General features: G+C 50.4%; 1 long non-coding RNA gene across 1 annotated transcript; it reads left to right on the forward strand.

Moving 5' to 3' along the window:
- Window positions 1-237: 237 nt before the first annotated feature.
- LOC109254181 (uncharacterized) lies at window positions 238-16523 on the forward strand. Its single transcript, XR_002074677.1, has 2 exons — window positions 238-338; window positions 15764-16523. It is a non-coding gene; the product is annotated as an uncharacterized LOC109254181 (long non-coding RNA).
- The last annotated feature ends 4459 nt before the right edge of the window (window positions 16524-20982 follow it).

Below are 20982 nucleotides of genomic sequence, written 5' to 3' on the forward strand. Positions count from 1 at the left end.
GATGGAGCCACCCGGGCGCCCCAAGAAGGTTTCTTTTTCAGGCTCTGAGTCTTGTCTTGGCTGAGATCGCAGAAGAGGGGATCAGCTGTGCCCACCCCCCAGTGTGAGCCATGAAGGGCTGTTGGTAAGTAACCACCCACCCCGTCTGCCAGCCGCGGAACAGCCTAGCACGGCACGCTGCCCCCGCCCGGCACAGTCAGGCGAAACCCGCCCCCTGCACCTGACATCACCTGACATCACCTGCTCTCTGTGGCGCATCTGTTTGGGACCACGCACCGTGGCAGGCGTGGGAAGCCATTGCAGACCTCGGGTCTCTTGGGAGGCAGACAAAATCGTACGTACGAAGCAGTGTGGCCTGTGCTCCCTGGGGGGAGCCCGGGTGAACTTGGACTTAGAGTCCAGGAGGGTTTCCAGGAAGTGAGGCTCAGCAGACGCCCGCAAGATGCGTGAGGCCGGGGCACCCAGTGGCAAGCCCTGGGCTGCAGGGGGGACCGGAAGCGATTCCACGTGTCTGGGGCAAGGAGAGCCAATGGGCGGGGCGCGGGTGGGGGTGGGGAGGGGCCCTAATAAGGAAGCCAGAGATGGAGGCCGGTGTGGATTGGGTTCCAAGACCTGGGTTTAGAAAGAACTTTAGGTTTCGCTCCATGAGGAGCCATGGGAGGCTGTATGGGGGGGGGGGGGGGGGGGGCTGGTGGCAAGGACTGGGCTTTGTTTCTGGAAGATCTCTCTGGCTGGGCGGGGAGAGAATGGAAACGGGCTGCGCTCCTGGAGGTTGGAAGGCTGGTTAAGGGCGCTGCTGTTATCTGGGCCAGAGGGTGGTGGCCTAGCCCAGGCAGGGGAGGGAGAGCAGTGGGTGGCTTTGAGGGGGATTCGGAAGGAGAACGAGCTTGATTTGGGTCCACACGGGAGGTGGCGAGCGCGAGGATGCCTCCTGGCTCTCGGCCCGGTTCCCTGGTCCACAGGTGCTGGGGGAGGTTCCTTGGGGGGAGGGGGGGCTCCAGGGTCAGCACTTGGGACAAGAGGGCCTCAATGTCTGCTCACCTATGGGTGTGACGTCCCTGCCTGCTTCCCGCCATGTGCCCATTTTCATTTCCTGTGCCCGGAATTTTCCAGCGGCCTCTCGGGTTACCTGGAAGGAAGAGGGCGGGGAAGAAGTCCCCCCACCCCAGCAGCTGGCCCACAGGGCTGCCCCCCGCTGAAGCTCTTCCTTTTCCTCCGGGGGAGCCTGTGTCAGGGCGTCTGGGAACCCCGGAGGAAGGGCAGGGTGTCTCGGCCACGGGGGCCTCTCTTCCCATGCCCTCGTGGACTCAGGGGTCACGCAATCCCGGGTCCAGGTGGGGGGGGGGGCTGGGTCATCCGGTCACGTGTGCCTGCGTCTGTGTGTTCCTTCATTTATTCTTACGGCCGCAGGGTGAGAGCTTCAGTGTGAGCGGAGCTTGAAGCACCCGTCCCACCTGCCTGCAGCTGGTTCCTTCTCCTTAATTCTCAGCTGCAGCAGCACCTGCTTGGGGGGGGAACTCGGCCTCACCCCCGCCGCTCTGCAAAACTCCCGTTTTATTTTCTCTATTGTCCGTACTTTCTTGCTGTTGTCTGAAATCGTTTCTTGGTTCACACACTTGGAGCCTGCATTTGAAAGCAGATTTGGGGAGAGTGGGGATTTTTGTCTATTCCTTTGCTGCTGGGAACCTAGTAGGTCCTCAAGAAACGTTTGTTGACAGAAGGAGAAAGCCCTTGCCCCCAGAGAGACCACAGGGGACCGAGGGACAAATAATAGGCTGATTATAACAGCAATAATGTCTAACGTTTACTCAACCTTTAGGGAATATTGAGGGAACACCGACTGTGCACCTGCGCCATTTGGAACTGGGACTCCAGCAGGGGATGAAGCTCACAGACGTCCCTGTTTGGGGTGGCCTTTTCAAGTGGCAGGGGATCGAAAATAAAAATAAAGACCGGAAGGAGGTAAAGGAGTGAGGTGTGGGCATATCAGGGGGAAGAGCAGTTTGGACAGATGGAACAGCAGGTGCAAAGGTCCTGGGGTAGTACCCCGCCTGGCATGTTGGAGGAGCAGGGAGGAGGCCCCTGTAGCTGGAGCAGAGTGAGTGAGGGGCAGAATGGGAGGGGGCGAGGACAAGGAGGGGACAGGATGGGGTGCTGCACAATCTCGTGTGCCTTGAGACGAGTTGGGCTTTTACCAGGAGGGAGGTGGGCGCCCGGGACGGCCGTGGGCAGGAGGGAGGGGCCTGACTCCCCTTTGGAGGACACTGGGGGGAGGACAGATGGTAGGGGTGCGGGTGGGAGCAGGGGGACCAGGGGAAGGGGCGGGAGATGAGGGGGCTGACCAGATGAGGCAGCGGGAGGAGGGAAGGCGGTTGAATTCGGGGTATATTTTGCAGACCGGGCACGTGGTGAGATTTGAGATTGGGTAGAGTGGGAGACTGGACAGACTGTGTGGCGAGAGAAAGCTTGTGGGTGAGGATGCCCCGAGGGTGTTGGAGAAGGTGGAGAAGTGGAGGGGTCGCGGGGGGAGGGGAGGGGCAGGTCAGACGCGGGGTGTCACCGCCTGTGTGGGGGAGATGGCTGGATCTGCAGTTCCAGGGAGGGACCTGGAGGTGCCCCCCGGGGAAGCACCAGCTCCCGTGAGTCCTCCTGGCTTCTTCGCATTACTTTGGGGGTAAACGCCTTGTGGGGAAGGTGGGGGGGGAAGGAAGGGGGGGTGCAAATATGTGTGTGCCCCTGAGCTCGAGTGCCGGTGTCTGTGGAGGGCTCACTCTGAGGCCACCTTTTCTGGCTCCCTAGGCCGAGTTTGAGTCCCCACCCCCGCCCCACGCCCCCACGCTGGTGTCCCTCCCCCGCCAGCCTCTTGTTCTCCCTCGGGTCTGTGTCAGCAGCTGGCGGGGTTTGAGGAGCTGGTGTTCCCTCTGGTGTGTGGGGGGAAAGGCAGAGAGAGAGGCAGGGAGAGTGACCCCCAGACACGGGGCTCGGGCTCGAGCGAACAGCGAGGTCATGACCTGAGCCGAAATCAAGAGCTGGACGCTTAACCGACGGAGCCACCCAGGCGCACCACCCCCCCCCCCCCCCCCCCCCCGGGCTGGCTGTTAGTAGCTCCCGTGGGATCCCCGGAGCCGAGCCCAGAGCCCCCCACGTGCGCGAGGTGCTCCGTAGACATCGGCGGACACGGGGCTAAGTGTGTGCGGCGCTGGGGGCCGGGGATACAGGCGGGAGCACCCGAGGATACCGAAGACAGAGGACGCACAGCCACTGCGTGTGGGGGTCGACCACATCTCCGTGTGCGTCACACGTGTGCGCCCGCGGGCTGAGCGTGGCCGTGAGTGTTCCTGCAGCTAAGTGTGCACGTCCGCGTGAATCCCTGTGTGCCCTGAGCACACCTCTGCTTGCCGTCCCGCACGGGTACGCCTGTGCACACGTGGCTCTCTGGGTGTGTCTGCCCAGGGGGCACACGCGCGTGCCTGCACGGGTGTGTTAGAGCATATCCGTGACTGCGGGATCCCGCGGGTGTCCACGTGTACCCAGGCTTGTCTGTGTGTGTGTTTGCAGGGGTGTATTTGAATGCCTTCTTGCCTGTGTGCTAGAGACGTGCAAACGTGTGCTTGAACACGTGTGTGCAGGTGCCCATATGAATACACGCGTGTCCCCCACCTGCTAATGTACGTACCGCACGGGTGTGTCCAAGGGGGTCCACGCATGGTGCTGAGATGCCTTCAGACCGGGCTAGGCCTGATCCCAGGATCTCCTGACGCCCAGCACTGCTCTATGTCAGACCCAGAGAACAGCTTGGCCCACGGAGACTCCCTTCTCCTCCTAGCCTTGACCCCAGCCCCTCTAGCCTCCCCCCCCTCAAGCCAAATGTGCCTTCAAAGAACCAGGATGCAGTGGAGGAAATTCCTTCTGGCAGCTTCTGGGCCTCTGGGCCATTCCCAGGGAGGAATCCAGAACTGTCTGGAGTGGCTCCCAGGGACAGGAGCTGGGACCGCGCGTGGACAGGGGCTGGGACCGCACATGCTGGGTTGTTCGGAGGCTGGTTCTGCCAGCTGGACCCAGCTCCGTGCCTCCCCTGCCAAGTCCAGAGACAGAACTGGATCATGAACCTGCTCTATTGGCCAGCTGGTGTGTACCCGGCAGTGCGTCTGGGAGATGGCACCAAATTGTCAGCGTGCCTTGAGGGGCACTATCGATCGGGCCCCGTTTTCTGAGCTAGAGGGACGCAGAGGGGCAGGACGGACCCCAGGCCTGGGTGACTCTACCCTTGTGGCTCTGAAATGAGGGGCAGTCCCCCCGCCCCACCCCCTCCAGGGAACATCTGTCAGTGTCTGAAGCTATTTTTGTTTGCCACACCAGCCAGGGGGATGCGCTTCTGTTATCCAGTGCGTGGATATCAGCACTACATCCTACAAGGCACAGAAGGCCCCCCGCCCCCCTGCAAAGGAGGCTACGACCCCAAATGTCGACAGAGACGAGGCTGAGAAACTCTTGCGAAGCTTTTTGAGAGCGTCATGGGAAGCAGATAGGATCCTGAAGCACCTGGACGTTTAGAGACATAAAAGGTGTCTCAGGTGCAAAAACACCTGACAGATGCTTCAGAACATCAGAACGGATGACTAGCCGGGAGCCCACGAAAAGCTGCTCAGCGTCGTTTCTCATCAGGAAAACGCAAATCGGGACCACCGCGAGATTCCCGACTGCACGCCTGCCAGAATGGCCGAAATGGAAAATTCAAACAATACCAAGTGGTAGCACAATTACGGAGCCACTGGAACTCTCTGCTGTTGCCAGTGGGATGTCAGATGGTCCAGCCACACTCTGTGAGTCAAACCAGGGCGGGAAGTCGCGTGAGCAGCCCAGATTCCAGGCCGGATCTGATCGAGCAGAGGATCGCTTTCCAGGCTCGAGACCAGGGGGCCTGGGGCTCATGGTGCTTCCCACGGGAAGAAGGACCCTAGTTCGAATGATTCAGGATTTTCTGTCCCTGGTGGGTACAAACATCCAGTATAATGTCGGTGGCTTTGGCTTCTTGGGAACCCTGCACTGAGCATAGCTACTGTGTAAAAAAAAGGAGTCCTTGGGGCACCTGGGGGGCTCAGTCGGTTGGGCGTCCGACTTTGGCTCCGGTCATGATCTCACGGTTCGTGAGTTCGAGCCCCGCGTCGGGCTCTGTGCTGACACCTCGGAGCCTGGAGCCTGCTTCCGATTCTGTGTCTCCTTCTCTCTCTGCCCCTGCCCCGCCTGTGCTCTCTCTCTCTCTCTCAAACATAAATAAACCTTAAAAAATATTAAAAAAAAAAAAAAAAAAGGAGTCCTTGGCATCTGACAGGGGTTACTTGGTGCCGAATCTCCAGGCCTGTTCCCAGCAGGTGGGTGTGGGTGACGGCAGGGCCGTGTCTGAGGACCCAAGGAGGATGACGCACAGACAGGTCAGGGCCTTCCTGAGCGAGGCCCTGCCGAGGTTCCCACGGCCCACACTTGTACCGCGGCCAGGTCTGAAGGCCAGGGCACATCCGGAAGCTCAGCCTCCGGGGCAGCAAAGGCGCCCCAACTCCCGCTCTTTGCAGCCATCATAACAATTATTACATTTATTGAGCATGGGCCGGGCCCAGGTGCTGAGATGCTACAAATGCCGTTTTATATCCTCCTTCCAAGAAATGGGCTCCTGTCTGCAGCTCACCGCCCTCCCGCCCCACGGGCTGTCTTTCTGGTCTTCCGACAGACCGCTCCAACCTCAGGGCCTTTGCACTTGCTGTTACTTCTGCCTGGTGTCTCTTCCCTCCGAGACCTTCACGGTGGGGACCTTCTCATTCTCCAGGCCTTAGATCAAATGTTATCTCCTCTCTGAAGTGGAACCCCCTTCCCCCCCCAATACCCTCACTATTCCACCCCTTGGCTCCATTTTTTTTTTATTACATTCATGACACTCTTTTGAGTTTATTCGTTGTTTCTGTTTCCCCACCTCCTCACTGGCATGGGGTGTGATATTTTGCCAAACTTACAGGCAAGTAATGCAGCTCATTTGAATTTATAAACTTCTGATACCCAAAAAGGTGAATTTTTCATGGGTCTCTCAGCCTTGTGTTTTTCATATTTCTGATATTGATTTCTAGGATTCCCTTCTTCTTTCCTTCCTTCCTTCCTTCCTTCCTATGTATGTATGTATGTATGTATGTATTTTTGAGGGAAAGAGAGAGAGAGCCTGAGCAGGGGAGGGGCAGAGAGAGAAGGGGACACAGAATTGGAAGCAGGCTCCAGGCTCTGAGCTGTCAGCACAGAGCCCGACCTGGGGCTCAAACTCATGAACCGTGAGATCATGACCTGAGCCAAAGTTGGATGCTTAACCGACTGAGCTACCTAGGCGCCCCAATTTCTAAGATTTCTTACCTAAAAGGTCATCTTTTGTGGGGCACCTGGGTGGCTTAGTTGGTTAAGCATCTGACTCTTGGTTTCAGCTCAGGTCATGATCTCACAGTTTGTGGGTTTGAACCCCTGTGCATTGGCAGTGAGGAGCCTGATTGGGACTCTCTCTCTTCCTCTCTCTCTCTGCCCCTCCCTCACTTGTGCTGTCTCTGTCTCCCTCAAAATAAATAAATAAATTTAAAAATTAAAAAAAATAAAAAAGTATCCTTTTGCAAATGTGTTTCAAATATTTTTTAAAGGATTTTTTAAAAAAAAGTTTTTGTTTTTTATTTTGAGAGAGAGAGAGAGAGAGATCTTTTGACTGGGGTATGGGGAGAAAGAGAGAGTGGAGAGAGCATCCCAAGCAGGCTCCCAACTGTCAGAGCTGAGTCTGATGTGGAGCTCGATCTCACAAACTGAGATCATGACCTCAGCCGAAATCAGGAGTCAGACGCTTAACCAACTGAGCCACCCAGGCGCCCCTCGAATATTCTTTTCTAGGTTTTCTTTTCTCTTTTAAGTTAAAAACATTTTTTAAGTCCTATTTATTTAAGTAAAACCTCTACACCCAACGTGGGGCTCGAACTCATGACCCTGAGATCAAGAGTCACATGCTTCCAAACTCCACCGACTCAGCCAGCCTGGCGCTAGCCTGAGCAGGGGAGGGGCAGAGAGAGGGGGAGAGACAGAGAATCCCAAGCAGGCTCTTCACTGTCAGCAGGAGCCCGATGTGCGGCTTGATCTCAGGAACCATGAGATCACAGCCTGAGCCAAACACAAGAGTCGGATGCTCAACTGACTGAGCCACCCAGGCGCCCCTCTTTCAGCTTTTTAAAAGTGCTTTTTAGTCCCTAGAAGTTTAAATTTTTTATCTAGTCAAATGTACCAGTCTTTTCCTTTGTTATTTATACCATTCGTAAATATTCATCTCATACTTTCTTCTAGTGGTGTTTTACTGCAGTGTTTTTACATTTTACTTCTTTGTCCATCTGGAATTTATTTGGTTGTGAGGGTTGATGTGCGGGTCAGACTTTTTTTTTTTTTCCCCAAACGATTACTCACTTGTCCCAGGTCCGTTTATTGAATAAGTAGCTGTTTGCGTTCTGGTTTGAAGTTGCTCGTTTATAAATACCAAATAATTATCTTTATTTGGATCTGTATAAGGGTTTTCTGTTTTCTAGATTTTCTAGGATTTTCTAGAAATCCATCTTTTTTGTTACCTGTACCATAGTGACATCTTCATAATATTCTTCCCACCCAGGAATATCTATTTGTTTAGGGTTTTTTTATCCCTTAAAAATGTAGCGATTTTGAAAAAACAAGTTTAATGATTTGTTGCCGTTAACCCCATATAAACCCATTACGTTTCCTGGTACTTACAGGTCACTTCACATTTATGTTTTTATTTTGTATCCCGTTGCCTTCCTGAATTCTTATTAACGCTAATAGTTTTTTGGCTAGATTTTCTAGGGTCAATAAGGTTATTTCCTGTAGGGAAATATTAATTGATTTCCTTTTCTCTTGATGTTTATTTTTCCCCTCTTATTTTTTCTTGTTCTACTGTGATGGTTAGGGCATCAGAGTACTAATAATGGCAACATATTCTTTCCTTTAACTGTAACAAGAAAGCTTGTGTTTCCCTATTAAACGTGATGGAGTTATTGAGATAAAACAATTTCAGTTTAGGAAAGTACTTTATTCTTTTTTCATATTCGACAATTAATAGCAACAGCTACCATTGACTGGGTTCTTAATATTTGCTGGGTACTTTTCTAAGCATTTTTCCAGGGATTGTTTCTTTTAATTCCCAACAACAACCCCTTCTTCAGAAAGAAGCTTCAGCTCAGAAAATTCAAAGAAAATCAGCCAATGGAGGAGTCAGGATTTTAAACACAGGTAATAGATCTCCTGAGCCTGCGTGCGTAACTGAACGCTAGGTCGCCCTCCTAGACCATTAAAACCTCCTTCTGTTACTAACTTGCTACATTTTTACATCAGGGCTGGATCAGGTTTGGGCTGTTTATAGAATGATTGGAACGTTTTCCATCTATTTTGGAAATTTTTACCTACTTCTTGAACTTTTAAAGGTGGAATAATGATATAGCCTTTGAGATTGACCATTTTTTGGAGGGGTTATTTTTGATAATATCTTTCGGGTTTTTCATCATTATTTATTGATTCATTCAGATGTTCTACTCTTTCTCATTAAAAAAATTTTTTTTTTATTTTTAAGCGATCTCTAACACCCGACATGGGGCTCGAACTCACAACCATGAGATCAAGAGTTGTGTGCTCTAGGGACTGAGCCATCCGGGTGCCCTGGTGTTTTAATCCTTCTTGAGTTAATATTGGTAACATATATATCTGTAGGGACCTCAAATTCCATGGAGATTTTCAAATTTTTCAGCATAGTGTGGTATGCCATATTCTTTTATTGTAAAAAAGCCCCAGTTTGCCTGGGTGGCTCAGGTGGTTAAGCAACCGACTTCGGCTCAGGTCATGATCTCACAGTTTGTGAGTTCGAGCCCCACATCAGGCTCTGTGCTGACAGCTCGGAGCCTGGAGCCTGCTTTGGATTCTGTGTCTCCCTCTCTCTTTGCTCCTCCCCCACTCACGCTCTGTCTCTCTCCCTCTCTCTGTGTCTCAAAAATAAATAAAAACATTTTTTAAAAAGCCCCAGTAGATCTAGTTTTAGAGAATACTGCTTGTTTTCTTTCTATTTCTTGGACAAACTGGCTATTCAGTTCCCAAATCCCTTGTGTGTGTGTGTGTGTGTGTGTGTGTGTGTGTGTGTTCTAATTGATGAAGGTCTTTGAAACTCATTACAAATTTCTTTCTCAGCTTTTGTTGCTTTTTTACTGACCGCTTGAGTTGCATGCTTCAGAAGTTTATTTCTACAGTAGCACAGTAGAGAGAGGTGTTCATGTCATGAAATGTAGGAGGGAGAGGGGTCAGAGGAAGTAAACTTTAAGCTATGTTTTGATGGATGGACAGAAGTTTTCTAGGTGGAGAAGTCCTTTCCAGTTGAGACAGCGGCCACAGAGGGATGAAACTCCTGTGTTTGCTAGAAACGATTATCGGCGGTAATTATTGGCACGGCACAGTTGAACAAACGGATGAGTGACATTTGTAGCAATATATTGATCTATTGTATTTATAATGTATTATGATGTAATATATTAATACGTTTGTGGGATTGTTTGATTCAACTGTAAGCTCCAGGAGGCTTACAGAGACCACTGTTTTCTGGTGCCAATTCCAGGACCTGGCCCAAAGAGGGCGCTCCAGGGGTGCCTGGGTGGCTCAGTCGGTTAAGCGTCCGACTTCCGCTCAGGTCGTGATCTCACGGTTCGTGGGTTCGAGCCCCGCCCCGAGCTCTGTGCTGACAGCTCAGAGCCTGGAGCCTGCTTCGGATTCTGTGTCTCCCTCTCTCTCTGCCCCACCCCAGCTCGCACTCTGTCTCTGTCTCTCTGTCTCTCTCAAAAATAAATAAACATTTAAAAATTTTTTTAAAAAGAAGGGGCTCCATGAATATTTATTGAAGAAACAATAAATTCCCAAGATGCCTGCAGGGACCCGAGCCTTGTTCCAGGGACTGGGGACACAGTAGTGAAGAGAGCCTTTCTGATGGGTGGTGCTGAAAGATTTCATTTGGCTGAAACATAGGGAGCCAGAGAGTGTGGTGGGAGGTCAGCAGGGGCAACTATGAGGGGCCTTGCCAGTCCACTGAGCCCTGGACACCAGGTGAACTGTATTGTATTGAAGATAAGAAAAGCCCCCGGGCTGCAGTGCTGAGAATGGACTCTAGGGGGCAGGAGTGGAAGCTGGGAGGTCCGGGAGGAGGCGCCGCGCGGGACACAGGTGGGAGGGGAAGGGTCTGCAGAGCCTGAATGGGACCCGGCAGGTGCGTGTGTCCTAGAACTACTTTGGACTCAAAGGGACCGCATCGCTTTTATCTTCGGTGGCTTCGTTGAGGTGTAAGTGATCGTGGCCGATATTTTCGTTGGAAGCATCTTTGCTGCAAAGATTTCTGCCCCTTGACTAATTGACCTCGAGGCAATTTTGCCGTAAAATCACAAAAAATCGAAAGGGGACAGTGAAAAGGACGTAATGAAACATGAAAAATGAATAACAAAATTAGAAAGACTTTATTGCGAAATACAACATATTGGAATGCATTCCACACGTGCCGTGTAGATTCGTGGGCAAATAAATGAATCAGTTACTTGGGAGAGTAACTGACTTCCTTTTGTGGACGGTACCTAAGGCCTTGTCTCCGAAGTCTTTTGTTCATAGCGTTGTGCACGTACTTGTGGATTCTTCTCTTCATTTGGTATCCCAATTTTCTTTCTTTTCGTGAACATTCCTTCTTTCATTAAGAAAGGTGTCCTGTGCTCAGTCGCTAGAGCATCTGACTGTTGATCTCAGGATTTGGAGTTCGAGTCCCACGTGGGGTGTAGAGATTCCTTAAAAAAAAAAAAAAAAAAAAAAAGAAATGTATCCGTTTCCAAATACTGTCTGCATATTTGTAACAGATTTTTATTGCCCTGTGAGAGCCTTCTCCACTGTTGTTTGTTTCTGCCATATTTCACACGGCCATCCGTTGGTAGATGTTGCAAAGCTCTGTGGGTTACAGGGGCTCAACACTGTGCCACTGTATAGACCGTTGTGAGGGCTAAGATTCATACAGTGTGAATATGAGAGTGCTGTGTCAACGGAGAAATGAAACCAAACTGTTAACCAGTTATTTTTTTAATCTTTTATGGCAAAATTGCCTTATGGCCAATTAGTTAAGAGGCGAAAGTGTTTGCAGTGAAAACGTCCGTGGCGAAGACGTTTATGGCAAAAGTACCTAGAACCAAACTGACACCTGATACGTTGCACATATTTAAAGTAAAACATCTGATGAGTTCTAACGTTTCATACACCTGTAAGACCATCATCATAATTAAGATCATGCATGTATGGTCAGCCCCCTAAATTTCTGGGGTGCATGGGTGGCTCAGTGGGTTAAGTATCCGACTTAGGCTCAGGTCATAATCTTGCGGTTTGTAGATTCGAGCCCCTTGTTGGGCTCTGTGCTGACAGCTCAGAGCCTGGAGCCTGCTTCGGATTCTGTGTCTCCCTCTCTCTCTGTTCTTCCCTTGCCTGCGCTCTGTCTCTCTCTGTCTCTTGAAAATGAATAAATGTTAAAAATAATTAATTTCCTACTGTCCCCTGATATTGTTCCCTTCTGTCTCACCCCTGCCCCCACATCACCAATAAAAAAAACTGATACGTTTTCTTTTCGTTTTGTTTTTGCTTGTTGGTCTGAGCATGTGATCTCCCTCGACATGATGATTTTGAGATTCATTCAGGTTGTCCTGCGCGTCCAGAGTTTGTTCTCCGTTTCACCAGCAGGCGGATATAGCCTAACTTCATTATTTGCCCTCCTGAGAATGGGCGTTGGGTTTGTTTCCATTTTCTGGAGGTTACAGAAAGAGCGGTGGACGTTTCCGTTCAGATCTGCACGTGGACGTGGGCGTTCCCGTCTTCTGGGCGAATACTCAGGGATGCAGAGGCTGGCTGGTATGGGAAGTGCACCTGCGATTTCTCAGGAAACCACCAAACTGCTTCCCCAGTGTCGCTATCATTTCACGCCCCCGTCAGTAGTGTATCGAATTCTAGTTCCTCCAGCTCCTTGATGGCACCTGGCCTGGCCATTGGTTTTAATTTGGGCCATTCTGGTAGATAAGGAGTGGCATCTCACTCGCGCTCTGTCTCTCGCTCAAAAATAAATAAATAAACATTATAAAAAAATTATAAAACAAAAAAGGATCCAACTTTGGCTCAGGTCGTGATCTCATGATTCATGAGTTCGAGTCTTGGTTCGGGCTCTCAGCTCTCAGCATAGAACCCGCTTTGGATCCCCTCTCTCTCTCTCTGCCCATCCCTGCTTGTGCATGCTCTCTCTCTTTCTCTCTCAAAAATAAATAAAATCATTAAAAAAAAAATAAACAGAGGGGCGTCTGGGTGGCTCAATCGGTTAAGTGTCCGACTTCGGCTCAGGCTGTGGTCTCGTGGTTCGTGAGTTCGAGCCCCGCGTCGGGCTCTGTGCTGACAGCTCGGAGCCCGGAGCCTGCTTCGGATTCTGTGTCTCCCTCTTTCTCTGCTCCTCCCCTCCTCATGTCTGTCTCAAAAATAAATAAACATTAAAAAAATTTGTTTTGTGGGGCGCCTGGGTGGCGCAGTCGGTTAAGCGTCCGACTTCAGCCAGGTCACGATCTCGCGGTCCGTGAGTTCGAGCCCCGCGTCAGGCTCTGTGCTGACGGCTGGGAGCCTGGAGCCTGTTTCCGATTCTGTGTCTCCCTCTCTCTCTGCCCCTCCCCCGTTCATGCTCTATCTCTCTCTGTTCCAAAAATAAATAAAAAAAAAAAAACAAAAAAAAAAAAACAAAAAAAAAATTTGTTTTGAAAAAAATAAAAAGAGCATGTTTTTAGGGGGTAATTTTTACTGTATTTTTTGTACTTAAAATTTTATATAAGTAACATCAGAGTGTAATATCTTTAAAAATACCGTGCTAAAAAAATAACAAAAAATTTGCCATCTTAACCATTTCTAAGTGTACACTTCTCAGTGCAACCCAAATCCAGAACCTTCTAATCTCGTACAACTGGAAGTCTATTCTTTTTAAAGAGTTTTTTTTAATTGTGAAAAATGTTAAGCCTACAGAAAACTGCCTAGTTACTTCTAATTCCGTTACTTTATGTTATTCTCTGTCCAGCATTTGTCGCTCACACAATCTGAAAATTACTTATTTATTTATGTGCTTGTGGTCTGTCTTCCTCACTAAAACATAAATTCATGAGAGCGAGGACTGTGCCTGTCTTCGTCCTTACTGTGCTCAGTAAATTTTTCTTTTCTAAAATGTTACCAACGTGTAACGTTCATTTTGCTCAGAACAGAGGGTGGTGAGGGTGGATTTCATTTTATTTTATTATTTTTTTTTATTGTTTTAAATGTTTTTTATTTATTTTTGAAGGAGAGAGAGAGACAGAGCATTAGTGGGAGAGGAGCAGAGAGAGAGGGAGACACAGAATCGGAAGCAGGCTCCAGGCTCTGAGCTGTCCGCACAGAGCCCGATGTGGGGCTTGAACCCACAAACCGTGAGATCATGACCTGAGCCGAAGCCGGACGCTCAACAGACTGAGCCACCCAGGCGCCCCAAGATTTCATTTTTTCTTCTTCTTTTTTTTTTTAAACGTTTATTTATTTTTGAGACAGAGAGAGACAGAGCATGAACGAGGGAGGGCCAGAGAGAGAGGGAGAACAGAATCGGAAGCAGGCTCCAGGCTCTGAGCTGTCCGCACAGAGCCCGATGTGGGGCTTGAACCCACAAACCGTGAGATCATGACCTGAGCCGAAGCCGGACGCTCAACAGACTGAGCCACCCAGGCGCCCCAAGATTTCATTTTTTTTTTCTTCTTTTTTTTTTTAAACGTTTATTTATTTTTGAGACAGAGAGAGACAGAGCATGAACGAGGGAGGGCCAGAGAGAGAGGGAGAACAGAATCGGAAGCAGGCTCCAGGCTCTGAGCTGTCCGCACAGAGCCCGATGTGGGGCTTGAACCCACAAACCGTGAGATCATGACCTGAGCCGAAGCCGGACGCTCAACAGACTGAGCCACCCAGGCGCCCCAAGATTTCATTTTAAAAGCCATGTATTGCTGATAGGAATATGAACTCCCGCAGGCCCTGTGGAAAGCAGTATGGTGGTTTCTCAAAAAATTCAAAACAGAATTGCCACGTGACGTAGCAATTGCACTTATGGGTACATAGCCAAAGAAACTGAAGGCTGAGGCTTGAAGAGATACTTGCACACCCATGTTCATGGCGATAGTAGTCACGATAGCTGAAAGGCGGAAGCAGCCCGAGTGTCTGTGCACGGATGAATGGATAAAGAAAGTGTGGTCTGTCCACACAACGGAATAGCATTCAGCAAACCTGCAAGGCCATTCTGACAGCTGCTACAACATGGGTGAAACTTGAAGACCTTATTCTCGGCGAAACAAGCCACTCACAAAAGGACAGATAGTGTGGGATTGCACTCATATGAGGTCCCTACCACCAAATTCATCGAGATGGAATTCATAGATGTGGGGAGCCAGGGGCTGGGGAAGAGGGATGGGGAGTTGGTACTTAATGGGGGACGGAAGTTCAGTTTTGCAAGATGAGAATGTTCTGGAGATGGATGGTTGCACAACAATGTGAATGTACTGAATGCCACCGAGCTGTGCACTTAAAAATGGTCAAGATAGGGGCGCCTGGGTGGCTCAGTCGGTTGAGCGTCCGACTTCAACTCAGGTCACGATCTCGCGGTCCGTGAGTTCGAGCCCCACGTCGGGCTCTGTGCTGACAGCTCAGAGCCTGGAGCCTGCTTCGGATTCTGTGTCTCCCTCTCTCTCTGCCCCTTCCCCACTCACGCTCTGTCTCTCTCTGTCTCAGAAATAAATAAACGTTAAAAAAAATTTTAAAAAATGGTCAAGATGGCACATTTTTGTTGTGTGTATTTTGCCACAACACGACTCAACTTTTTTTAATTGCTTAATTGGAAAAGAGTAGTACGTATTGTAAACCAAAACAAAAACAACACAAAAATAGAGAATGTGGAAGTCCCCTGTAGTGATTCCAACCACAATAATTACCATTTGTATGGCCTCCCAGAATGTAATAAACACACATACACATCCGTATATATAATTTCTTATATCCTCCAATAAATAAATAATACCCATCTACTTTGCCAAAATGCAATTATACTATGCATAATTTTCTGCAACTTTTCTTTTGCTGTAATAATAGATCGTGTTCATCCTTCTAGGTCATTATCTGAAAAACAAGACTTTGCATGCTACTTAAAAGTAGCATGGTGGGGGGCGCCTGGGTGGCTCAGTCGGTTGAGCGTCCGACTTTGGCTCAGGTCATGATCTCGCGGTCCGTGAGTTCGAGCCCCATGTGGGGCTCTGTGCTGGGCTCTGCGCTGGGCTCTGTGCTGACAGCTCGGAGCCTGGAGCCTGCTTCGAGTCTGTGTCTCCCTGTCTCTGACCCTCCCCCGTTCATGCTCTGTCTCTCTCTGTCTCAAAAATAAATAAAAACATTAAAAAAAAATTTTTTTAAAGTAGCATGGTGGTATAATATTCTATATTCTATAATATTCTATGGCAGTGTTTGGCAAACTTTTTCTTAAAGGGCCAGAGAGTAAATATTTAGCTTTTGTAGATCCAATGGTCTCTGTGCCCAAAAAACTTTATTTACAAAAACCAACCCTTGTTCTACGGCGTGAAAGTTCTTTAGTGCTTATTTACTTGGTCCCCTGCAGATGGACAGTTGGGCTGTTTCCTCCCCCTCTTCAAGGATTGCAGCAGCAAACATGGGCAGACATTCCCGGGACGGCAGAGACACACGATGGAAGAAGCTGTCTCCGAATCATCCTTCATCAACTCAGAGCGCCCATTTCACGGATGTGGAAACTGAGGTCCAGAGACATCAATGAGTGAGAAGGGACTGGAGCCTTGGCGTTTATCTTGACTATCCTAACTGACCGAATTCCTCACTTGGGATCATTTTATTCCTTTTTTTCCCCCTGTGCCATTCAGCACGTTCCCACTTTTCAGCCGAGGAGAGAGAAGGGGGGCCAGGCAGGCTGGGTGTAGGAACCTGCTCACAATAGAGTCGTTTAATCAGCGCCTGCTTGTTTTGGCCTTGCCTGATGGGTGGGCAGAGGATGTGACTTCAATACTGACCTTGGGTTCTCCTGGGCTGGGACTGGGCACTGAGGTCTCAGACAGAGCGCCATTCCTTGGACCAGAGGTCAGGCCACATAGAACTGTCAGGCTGAGGCTGAGTTCTAAGGATTTTGTTGGCTGTTGATAGCCTGGTGGTGATGGTGGGAGACAATTATTTTTTAGGGGGACTGTTGAGGCGTTCCATTTTTCGTGGCAACTCACAGAAGGTTGCACTTTCTTTTCTGTTGATGGTCTCAAGAAATAGTCGTCGGCTAATCTTTCCTGGACATTTGCTGTATGTTAAGTGCATAGCCTGCCTCGTCTCATTTAATCCGCATTAAATGAATCCACAGACCCAGGAGTCAGATGTGAAGTTCTTACAAGGGGCTGTGAGCATCACCTCTTACCTGTCTGAACTTAGCCGCCTCTGGCTCTGCTTCAGCCACACCAGCCTCCTGCCATTCTTCCAACAAGCCAGGCATCATCCTGCTTCAGGACCTTTGCACTGCCCCCTCTTGCTAGAATGCCCTTCCTCTAGATGCCCGCATCGCTCCCTCTCTCACTCCTTTCCGATCTCTGCACTGATGTGGCCACATCACAGAGGCTCTCTGGGTCTTCTTATTTAAAAATTTTTTTATGTTTATTTATTTTTTGAAAGACAGAGAGTGAGCACAGGACGGGTAGAGAGAGAGAGGGAGGGAGAGACAGACAGACAGACAGAATCCGAAGCAGGCTCCAGGCTCTGAGCTGTCAGCATGAAGCCCGATGTGGGGCTCAGACTCATGAACCGTGAGATCGTGACCTGAGCCAAAGTCCAACACTTAACGAACTGAGCCATCCAGGCGCCCCTGGATCTTTCTGTTTAAAGTTTCACTCTTTAAACCACCTCCCTGGCAACATCTGTATTCCTGTTTTATTTTTCTCCGTGGTGTACATCCCAGCCCAATGGACTTTGTATATGTCAATTACTCATTTTGTTTATTGGGTGTCTCCCTCCACGGCCGCGTGAGAAAAGGAAGTTTTAACCGCTCTGTTCACCTCTGGACCCCGCCCCCCCCCACCTCGGCACCCGATAGACTCAGTAATATTTGCAGAATGAAGGTACAAGGTGGGTGCTGTTTTAAAGATGTTTTAAACGTCTGTGGATTTCAGTGCTGCCCTTGGCCCTGCTCTGGCTCCCCCAGAGGAGAGCTGGAAGCCCCTGGAAGCCTCCCCGCCTCCTTACCCGTCACGGCCCATAGCTAACGACCGACTGCTACAGAAGTACAGGGCTCAGCTCCCTTCCGTGGAGATAGCACAAAGTCTGAGACACAATTCACACACTGGTGCTCCCCGCAGGATGGGAGCTCCTCTTTAATACATCCTTGCATCCAAAGCCTTGGCTTGGAACCCACCCCACGGGACCCGAATCACCAGAGCCCAGTTAGTGCTGGCATGCGGTCGGTGTTTCACGAACGCAAGTGACCAAGGAGCTGCTGCTTCCAAGGCAAAGCCAGCTTCTCACTCCACACACCCTCCCGGGGGCTGCTCATCCTCTGTCGTGGCGTAGGGACAACTCCGTCTCCTGCTTCGCCCTGGGCTCTAATATCTAGCTGCCTCCTGGATATTCCTCCTGGGTATCCCCCTCCCCACCCCGCCAGACCCAGCACATCCCCAAACTGAGCCCAACATCGTCACTCACTGGACAGGCTGCAGACGGACGGGGGGAAACACGGAAAGAATCTGAATTCTGATTCTATGGAATTTAGGAGCCCTGGAGCCACCCAGTATTCAAAACTTCCTCGTTCCAAGACATGTTATGTCCCCTTAAGCCTTTCCTTTTTAATGAAGCATAATTGTGTAAATTTAAGGTGTACAACATGTTGATCTGATCTCCAGAACTGGTTTATCCACAGAGTTGCAAGGTTGTGCCCTTCAGTGTTATCCTCCCAATTTCCCCACCCAATTTCCCCACCCAGCCCCTGGCAATCACCATCCTATTCTGTTTCTAACAGTTTGTTTGTTTTTAGATTCCACATCTAAGGGAGATCTTACAGTACTTCTCCCTTAAGATTTAAGCAACTTGTTGGGGCACCCGGGTGGCTCAATCGGTTAAGCATCCGACTCTTGGTTTCAGCTCAGGTCACGAGCTCACGGTTCGTGGGTTCGAGTCCCGCATCGGGCTCCTCACTGGCAGTGAGGAGCCTGCTTGGGATTCTCTCTCTCTCCCTCTCTCTCTGCCCCTCTCTTACTCTCTCTCTCTCTAAATAAATAGGGTTTCTATCACCTGATAGTATCTGAATTCACTCGCACCTCTGCTCTTAGTTTACAATCCCAGTGGATATGCTAATGAAGGAGGTGCACAACGTTGCCGGGACGGAGGGTGAGCATTGGGGTTGCAAGAACAGCGAAGAGGGTCACCTAAACTGCGCTGTGGGTCCGGGGACGGTGGGGGAAGTCTTCTCCCAAGAGGTTAGCATTAGTCGGCAAAGGAGAGTGAGTTGGGCTGAAAAACAGAACTTTGCAGGTAGAAGAAAGAGCACGTGCAGAGGCTCTGAGGCTGTAAGAGTTTGTTCTGTCCCCCCCCCCCCCCTGCTGCAAAGCGTTGGGAACGGCCAGAGCAAAGGGGGCCTGTGCTATGGGGGGAGAGGTAAAGATGAGATTCTGAGATTATCAGGAGCCTTGAATGGGGTGCTCAGATTTCAGCCTGGGGGCAGCGGAGAGCCGCGGGAGGTGTCCAGCTGAGGGGTGAGGAGGCCAGAACCCCTGCGGAGGAGGCCATGGCCTCAGCTTACTCATCTGCAGGTTGGGGATAATATCCGCCACATATGGAAATTGGCAGGAATATATATATTAATGCCGGCAAAGGGTTTGATCCCACGCATGGCACGTAGGAAGCCTCCGATAATTTTAATTTTTTTTTAACACTTATTTATTTTTGAGACAGAGAGAGACAGAGCATGAACGGGGGAGGGTCACAGAGAGAGGGAGACACAGAAACCGAAACAGACTCCAGGCTCTGAGCTGTCAGCACAGAGCCCGATGCGGGGCTCGAACCCACGGACCGCGAGATCATGACCTGAGCCGACGTCGGACGTTTAACGGACCGAGCCACCCAGGCACCCCAGCCTCCGATAATTTTAGAACGAAAGTAGCAGGAGAAGAGAAGGGGAAGAAGGACCAGGGTATGGTGGTTCGGCACCTACCCTCCATACTCGCTCACTGGCCGGCTCTGTGGGCTGCACCTCTGTGCCTCGGCTTCCCCATCTGTAAGCGAGGACCAGCAGTAGGATGCTAGAACAGCATGCTGTTCGTGAGGAGTCAAGGTTCTAGCACCTGGGCACTATAAACTCCGGGAGAGTATTTGTTAGGGACCCTTCCCTCCTCGACTGTCACCGTGTGGTCTGCCACCATACCCTTATTTACCCAGTGACGCTTTCCTCACTCGAATTACTTAAACTTACTTCCATCTTTGCCTTGCAGTAAAATATACGTAACAGAAAAGTCACCAGTCAAACCCTTTTCAACTGTGTGGTTCTGTGCATGTTTCAACTGTGCACGTTCACACGGCGGTGCAAAGGTCACCGCCATCCGTCCCCAGAACTTTCTCGTCTCCGCCAACTGAGACTCTGCCCCCACGGAACACTGGCCCTCCACCCCTTCCTCCCCCCCCCCCCCCGGCCCCTGGCTCCCACCATCTACTCTCTGCGTCTGTGGACGCGACTCCTCAGGGACCTGCTGTGAGCGGAAGCCTGTGGTATCTGTCCTTCTGTGACGGGCTTGTTTCACTGAGCCCAATGTCCTCCAGGTTCACTCTGCCGTATAAGGTGTCAGAACGAGCTTCCTTTTCAAGGCTGATTGATATTCCATTGCATGACGGGCACCTGGGTGGCCCCGTCGGTGGAGCGTCCGACTTCGGCTCAGGTCACGATCTCACAGCTCATGAGTTCGAGCCCCGCGTCAGGCTCTTTGCTGACAGCTCGGAGCCTGGAGTCTGCTTCGGATTCTGTGTCTCCCTCTCTGCCTGACCCTTCCCTGCTTGCACTCCCTCTCCCTCTCTCTCTCTCAAAAATAAAATAAACATTAACAAAATATTCCATTGTATGAATGGGCCACGTTTTGTTTGTCCGTTCGCCTACTGACAGACATTTGACGCCTGCTATGAACATGGGTGTGCAGATAAATCCTCGATCCTTCTGGATCCCAGGAGTGGATTGCTGTGGATCCTACGTTACCTCTGTGTTTAAGTTCTGAGGAGCGTCCAGACTGTTTTCCACGGCGGCTACACCATTTGACCCACCATTCCACTCTTGCCCCGTAGTGCATTCTCCACCAACAGCCAGCCTGGTCTTAGGACAGAAACCGTCCATTCCCCAGGCACAAATACTCCAACTCACCTACTATGTTCTGGGATTAGCGGTGCCCAGCACAGGACACCGGCCTTCCTGTAGTTTATGGTTGAAATCCAGGCAGCAAACGATGTAAAGACACAACCGATAGCAAACTCAGGTGGTGATAACTACAGGGGGGGGAGAGAGAGAGAGAGGGTGGCAGAGATCCCTGGGGGTGAGGGTGTGATGCAGATTTTAAAACAGGGTGGTCAGAGAAGTTGTCGCGGAAGTGGACGTTTGAGCAGAGGTCAGAAGGGAGGGGGCCAGGTGGGTATCTGCGGGAAGAGTGTTCTAGGCAGAGGGCACAGCCCTGTGCAAAGGCCCTGGGGCAGCGCTGGGTCTGGTGTGTTGGAGGAACAGGGAGGAAGGTGTGTGTGTGTGTGTGTGTGTGTGTGTGTGTGTGTGTGTGTGTGTTTGGAACGGAGTGAGCCAGAGGACTCAGA

The sequence above is a fragment of the Panthera pardus genome, unplaced genomic scaffold (assembly GCF_024362965.1).
Source record: "Panthera pardus isolate Hobbes unplaced genomic scaffold, ASM2436296v1 HiC_scaffold_8, whole genome shotgun sequence".
NCBI lineage: Eukaryota > Metazoa > Chordata > Mammalia > Carnivora > Felidae > Panthera > Panthera pardus.